The sequence below is a fragment of the Ursus americanus genome, chromosome 32, assembly GCF_024610735.1.
Source record: "Ursus americanus isolate L20-20 chromosome 32, mUrsAme1.1.p, whole genome shotgun sequence".
Lineage (NCBI taxonomy): Eukaryota > Metazoa > Chordata > Mammalia > Carnivora > Ursidae > Ursus > Ursus americanus.
Genome location: NC_142158.1, coordinates 2,072,501 through 2,079,601, shown reverse-complemented (window position 1 = coordinate 2,079,601; position 7,101 = coordinate 2,072,501). Strand labels below are relative to the sequence as shown.

At 41.2% G+C, this 7,101-nt stretch overlaps 1 non-coding gene across 1 annotated transcript; it reads left to right on the top strand.

The window, feature by feature from the left end:
• Positions 1-82, top strand: TRNAS-AGA (transfer RNA serine (anticodon AGA)). The gene has a single exon. It is a non-coding gene; the product is annotated as a tRNA-Ser (tRNA).
• Positions 83-7,101: the final 7,019 nt, after the last annotated feature.

Here is a 7,101-nt window from a genome sequence, read left to right as displayed (position 1 = left end):
GTAGTCGTGGCCGAGTGGTTAAGGCGACGGGCTAGAAATCCGTTGGGGTCTCCCCGCGCAGGTTCGAGTCCTGCCGACTACGGCGTGTTTTTCTGCGACCCCCTAAGGTTGCCCCGGCAGGACTGCAGGGGAACCCCGGTGACTGAGTGCCTGGCACCGTCCCTCACTTGTAAGTTTGCTGTGTCCTGCGGTGGTTTTTTAAACAATTACCTTCGCGGGCAAAAACCCGAACACACGAAACTAAAGAAAGCCAACCGACCAGGTTATTCTTTGAGCGAAACGCGGGGCTCGCGATGCCGCCTCTCTGCTGTCCCTGAAACCCCCCCGGATTTTCCTCTCCACGCGCGCCCTGTGGCCAGAACACGGCTGTCACTGGGAAAGCCAGCCCCGTGAGACCCCAGGCCGCGCTGGGTTTGCAGGAGTCGCACCCGAGGTGTGGCGCTTACCTCCAGCCACAGAGCCACCACGCGGTCCGGGGACACCCCGGGGACACCGCCGGGCCTCGCCGTCCCCGGGGCGCGGGCGTCCCCTCCCGGGCGCGTGCGTGCGCTTCCCGTCCACTCTCGTGGCGCCGACAAACCGCGCCTGTTTTTCACTCACATATTACCTTACTTCTTCCTTTACCTTATATTTTTTCTAGAAGCGAAACGCGTAAATCATATGATGGGTATACAAAAGGAGAACCGTAATTTGACCGTGGAGAGCCGAGGCAGGCACCTCGTTAATCAATTGATCAGAGTTCGCATCTCCAGTATCGGAACAATCAACATCACGCACCTCCCAGTGATGAACCTCATTTGTGTGGCTTTCTGCTAAAAGCGCATAATCTGAATTCAACTCTCAGGAAACATCAAACTCAGGTGTAGGGGGCATTCTACAAAATACCTGCCCGACTTGGGTTTTTTTTAATGCCAATGAAATGGGGGCACCTGGGTGGCTCAGTCGGTTGGGCTGGGCCTCTGCCTTCGGCTCAGGTCATGACCCCAGGGTCCTGGGATTGAGCCCCCATCCCCGCCCTGCTTGGCAGGGAGTCGGCTTCTCCCACTCCCTCTGCTGCTCCCCCTGCTTGTGCTCTCTCTTAGTCAAACAGGTAAAATCTTTATAAATAAATATCAATGAAATGAAAGACAAAGGGTGGAGAGCTTTTCCAGATTCAAGGACTAAGGAGACACGACAAGTAGATGCAATCTACTTTTCTTAAAATAAAGGATCCATACAATTGGCAAAACATTAACAAGGTCTGTAAATTAAATTAAGAGTTTTAATCCTGATTTCCTAATTGTTCTGTGGATAGGAAAGAGAAGGTTCCTGTTTTTAGAAAACACTGAAATACTTAGGGGTAAAGGGACATCTTGTCTGAAACTCACTCTCAATACCTAAGGGAAAAAATTATATATGCGTAAATCTGTATCTATTGAAAAAATAAAGCACATGTCATAAGTTGTTAACATTTGGTGAATATAGATGAAGGATTTATGAAAATTCTTTGTCCTATTCTTTCAACTTCTCCATAAATTAGAAATTATGTCAAAATAAAAAGTTGAATGAAAAGCCAATAGATCAATTAATTAAAAAAAAATAATGCTCATTGAAATAAAAACCCAAGCATAATTTGAACATAAGATGTTAACATAGGTGATGAGGAAATTATTAAATATGAAAGAATAGTATGCAGAATTCTATAGTAAGCAAGGAAATTGATACACATTATTTTTAATGACTGATATTTAGGATAAAGACACAAGATGGAAGTATCACACAGCAATATCATGCATGATTGAAGGGTGAATATAATCAAATCATTCTGCCGTCCCATGATTTTGTATCAGGAAAAAAAGAAATGCGTTGAATGGCAGAGTGTTACATCAGCTTTCTTCCACTCCCCCGACCCCAGATTTTATTTATTTATTTTAGAGGGACAGAGCATGAGCAGGGAGAGGGGCAGAGAGAGAAGCAGGCTCACAGCTGAGCAGGGAGCCCACCATGGGACTCGATCTTACAACCCTGAGATCATGATCTGAGCCGAAGGCAGACACTTCACCACTGAGCCACCCAGGTGCCCCATCTATGAATTCATCATCCAAGTTCGTAATCAAGAAACACCCTTCTAGGACAAAAATAGACCTGAAGTTTTAATAACATTTTGAATGAAACATTAATTATTACAATGACGTTATTTAAATGTTAGTGGGGAGAGCGCAAATGAGCGTTGTTGTGCAGCACGGGTATCCGCTAAATTATTTCTTCAGTCTCTCTGCTTCACATTTGAAGTAATATGTAGATGCCCACTTTCAGCTAAGATTAAACATTATTTGTTTCTGTTTCTTCTTTTCATTATAGACCATATACAAAATGCATATATGTATAACAAGTGGAAATTAAAATTCAAATATTTCATTTGCAGCCAAAACTTAAACATCTAGGAATAAATCTAACAAAAGATGTGCAGGAATCTGCATTAAAAATACAAAATATTGCTGGTGGAAATTAAATGGAGGGAAATACTATATTTTCTGAAAGACTCGATTTTATCAAAATGACAACTATTTCCAAATTGATCAATAGATTCAATAAAATCCCAATCAACCTCCAAATATGTATTTTATGGAAATTAACTCACTGTTTTAAAAACACATTTGGGGGCACCTGGGTGGCACAGCGGTTGGGCGTCTGCCTTAGGCTCAGGGCGTGATCCGGCGTTGTGGGATCGAGCCCCACATCAGGCTCCTCCGCTATGAGCCTGCTTCTTCCTCTCCCACTCCCCCTGCTTGTGTTCCCTCTCTCGCTGGCTGTCTCTATCCTGTCGAATAAATAAATAAAATCTTTAAAAAAAAATAAAAATAAAAATAAAAACACATTTGGAATAGTATAGCAACTTAAAAAACAAGAAGCTATTGAAGAAAACTGCAAAGTTGGAAGACTGGTACAATATATATATCAAGATATATGTAATTACTTATAAATCTGCAGTAATTAAGACAGTGTACTACTGATTATTACATATGTAAATACCAAAACATTATCTTCATGTCTATATCAACTTGGTCGGGTTGAACTACATTCCCCAGAATTCCCTTTTCTGGATGTTTCTGATTGGATGGTCCCCAAGAGCCATTCTTGTTGGGGATTTGGAGGGAGAAGTCAAGTGGCCGCCATTTTGTAGCTCCCTCTGAGTCCTGTGCTGACTTACCTGCTCAGGGGGCCGCAGCTGGGCGCGCCACAGCCCCACCTTCCCCTGGATCCTCCTTCAGCCTCTTCTTCCTCGGGTAAAAGTGTGTGTTTAGCTCTAAATGAAGAGCCCTGGCTTCATTTAGAAGGACAGCAGGACAGAAGGACATCACCAAAGTAACACAGATTTCAGTCCATCCCGTAGGGCTCCCATCCATGCTTGTGGGTTCCAGCTTGTTCTAATCTTCCCCACTTCAGATCTTTCTTCCCTTCTTGATCAAACCGCCCCATGGACTCTGAGCCACAGCACCTCAGCATTTACGGAGACTACTAACCAGCTTCTACAAATCTCTCAAATATACATACAAATATATGTATAATATATATACACATGAAATGTATGTAACCATCCCCCATGGTTCTGTTTCTGCTATTGAACGCTGACTGCAATTCTTTGTTCATGGACTTGTTCCAACTATTAATTCTCACGGTGTTGACCAGGAATAAAATTAGTTGCAGAAATGTCTATATTCAAGAAGAGGGTCATGGAAGAAAAAGGTGAATAAACTCGACACAAAGAAAAGGATGATATCCCTCCAAGATTTCAAGTCAGATTGGTGGGAGGGGGTTGCCTGGGTGGCTTAGTTGCTAGGGCAGCGACACTTGGTTTTGGCTCAGGTCACGATCTTGGGGCCACGGGACAGAGCCCCCCCACCAAATAAATAAATAAATAAATAAATCTTTAAAAATAAAGTCAGATTGGTGGATTTAAAATGACCAGTGAAAAAATGATTTGTTTTTCACCATGGTAAAAAAACAAGTGGGACCAGACTTACTCTTCCACCTTAAACTAGAACACCGAATAAAATATACAAAATCATTTACTTCAGACAGTAATCATCTTCAGACAGTGACTAACTTTGACACCTGGGAGAAGGAAAACAAATGAGAAAAAATCAAGCCACCTTAATGCCTGAAAACAGATCAAGAAGGACATTTCGTAATGATAGAGGGGTGAATACATCAAAAAGACATAATAATCCTACATATGTTTGCACTTAATCACAGAATTTCCAAATACATGCAGGAAAATCTGATAAACTGAAAAGAAAAATAGAAAAATTCTTCAATTACAGTTGGAGATTTTAACACATCTCTTTCAGTAATTGATAGAACAACTAGTCAGGAAAATCAGTAAGAATATGCAAGATTTAAACAACATCATTAACAAACTTGACCTACCTACGATTTAGAGAACACTCTATCCAACAACAGCAGAAAACATCATTTTCAAGTAACATTGAATACTCACTATGATAAACTGTGTTTCGGGCTATAAAACAAATCTTGTTAAGTTTAAAAAGAATGAAATAATAGAAAACATATTCTCGGACCATGACAGAATCGAAACAGAAATCAATACCAGAAATTAAAGACAATACTTCTAAATACCCATGAGTCAAATAATATATCACAAAGGAAATTTAAGTTTTTCATTAAGAAAATAAAAGCAAACTATAACAAAGGGTCTGCAGCTGAAGTTTTGTATAGAGAGCAATTTATAGCAACAAATTTTGATATTATAAAAGAACAAAGTTCTCAAATAAATTAATTATACTTCCACCTTAAGAAACTAGAAAAAGTACCTGAAACTAATATAACACTGTACGTTAACAAATCTGGAATGAAAAAGGTTAATTAAAAAAAAAAGGAAACTAGAAAAAAAAAGAGCAAATTAAACACAAAATAAGCAGAAGGAAAGAAATATTAAATAGAAAAGCAAACATTAATTAAACAAAACAGAAAAACAGTACAGAAGATCAATGAAACCCAAAGTCTGGTTATTTGACAAATTGAATAATATTGACAAATCTCTAGCCAGACCGATCAGGAAAAAAAAGAGTCACATATTACCAATATCAGGAAAGAAAGAGGGGACATGTACCCAGATTCTACAAACTGTAAAGGAATATTATGAATAATATTATGTCCATTAATGTGACCAAGTAGATGAAACATCAATTTCTCAAAAGACACAAACTAAGCTCATTCAAGAAAAAATGAAGAATCTAGATTGTCATATATCTGTTTAAAATAGAATTTGTAGGGGCGCCTGGGTGGCTCAGCCGGTTAAGCATCCAACTCTTAGTTTCAGCTCAGGTTATGATTTCAGTGTTCTAGGATGAGCCCAGAATCGGGTTCTGCATTCCACGAGGAGTCTGCCATGTGGGCTCTAATAAATACATAAATAAATCTTCAGGACAAAATAAACAAGCAAACAAATCAGAATTCGTAAAGTCCGGGCCAATAAAGATGGCTTAATTGGTGAATTCTACTGAAACATTAAAGAAAGAAGAATGCTGTATATACACAAACTTTTCCAAAAATTAGAAGAGGAGGGAACACTACCCTATTCATTTTATGAGATCAACATTACCCTGATAACGAAACCAAATGAGGGTTGAGAAAAAAAAAATCACAGACCCATGTTCCCCATGAGAAGAGTTGCAAGTATTCTTAACACATTTTAGCAAATTGAATCAAGAAATTTCTAAAAAGGATGGTATGCCACGACCAAGTGGGGTTATCCATGGGTTGCAAGAAGTGATTATTGCTTTTCAGTTCAAGGGAGTCATTTTCCTTGTCCCTGAGGCGACGCGGGGACTAAGACGCCTTCATCCCGAAGTTCAGTAGCCGGAACTTCTCTTCTCTGCACGCGCTTCTGTGTGTAAATGAGGGTGGTGGGACTTCATGGAACTGCTCCGAGGGTTTAATGAGGTTATTGATCAGAAGTCACTTTCTACAATGTGAAGTAGAGAGATGGTAGATATCAGATCAGGTTTTTTACGAGATCAAGTTCCATGCCACACCACTCCTTGTTTCTTCAAGCAGATGACAAGTGATGTAGAATCATCCTATAATTTTAAAGGAAGTGTGGACACTTTAAATCCAAATGCAAGGAAATACTATACTTTGCCTCCAGATTTGAGAGAGAGAGAAAAGCTGAAAGAAGAAAACAAGGAGTAGCTATGATTCCAACACCCCAGGGAAGTTAGTATTCAGTTTTTGTTGACACGTCCGGTTTTCTAATGTAAGAGTATGTAGTGGCATATTGATTTAAACCTGTTTTTCCATTTTTATATTTCCCCATTATATAAATAATGCAGAAAGCAATGACTATTATGAAAAATTTAAAGAATACAAACGTAATTTAAACAGACATTTTTATCGCTCACTTCCATTCCACTTACTTGTGTTGTTAGATTCGCGAGTATCCCATCAGATTTTTAAAAAAATGTACTTGTTTAATTTGGAGTTTCATTTTATATAAATGGGACTATTTGTATTTGTGGTTTTGTGTATTAGGGTTCACGCACGTTTTCCAGGTAAAACGACAGAGCCCTAACTGCTCGACGGCTCCGTGGTGCCCCGTGATGCGAACAGCATCATCCTGATGCCTTAATGAGGAAGGCGATACTCCTCGCTGTCGCAGACGATGCTGCCGTGGGCCCTGTAACCCGCGCCCCACTAGCTGCTTCTGCCGTTCCCGTGGTCAAACACCACCCCCCACTCCCTCCTAAGTGTGGTCGTGGGCGTCCGGCTCTGGCGGAGGACGAGGTGCTCAAGGGCCCTGGACGCGCGGGCTGGAAGTGAGGGCCCGCTCAGCCGGGAGAAAGCGCTCGCCAGAGCCCGGGCTCGCACCTCCGCGCATCCCCAGGGCCGCCGGGCTCAGGCTTTGCTGGGTGACATGTTTGCTCGAAGCACGGATGCTCACGCCGAAAGGACTCTCATCCCAGGGCTCCCGGTTGCCCAGGCGGCACGAGAGGTTGGACTTTTTAAGTTAAAAAAAAAAAATCCCATTTTACCTGAAGGTCTGTGTTCCATTCACAAAATCTGCTTTCTGGTACAGCGGGCAGGTGATCCCGGTCCGTG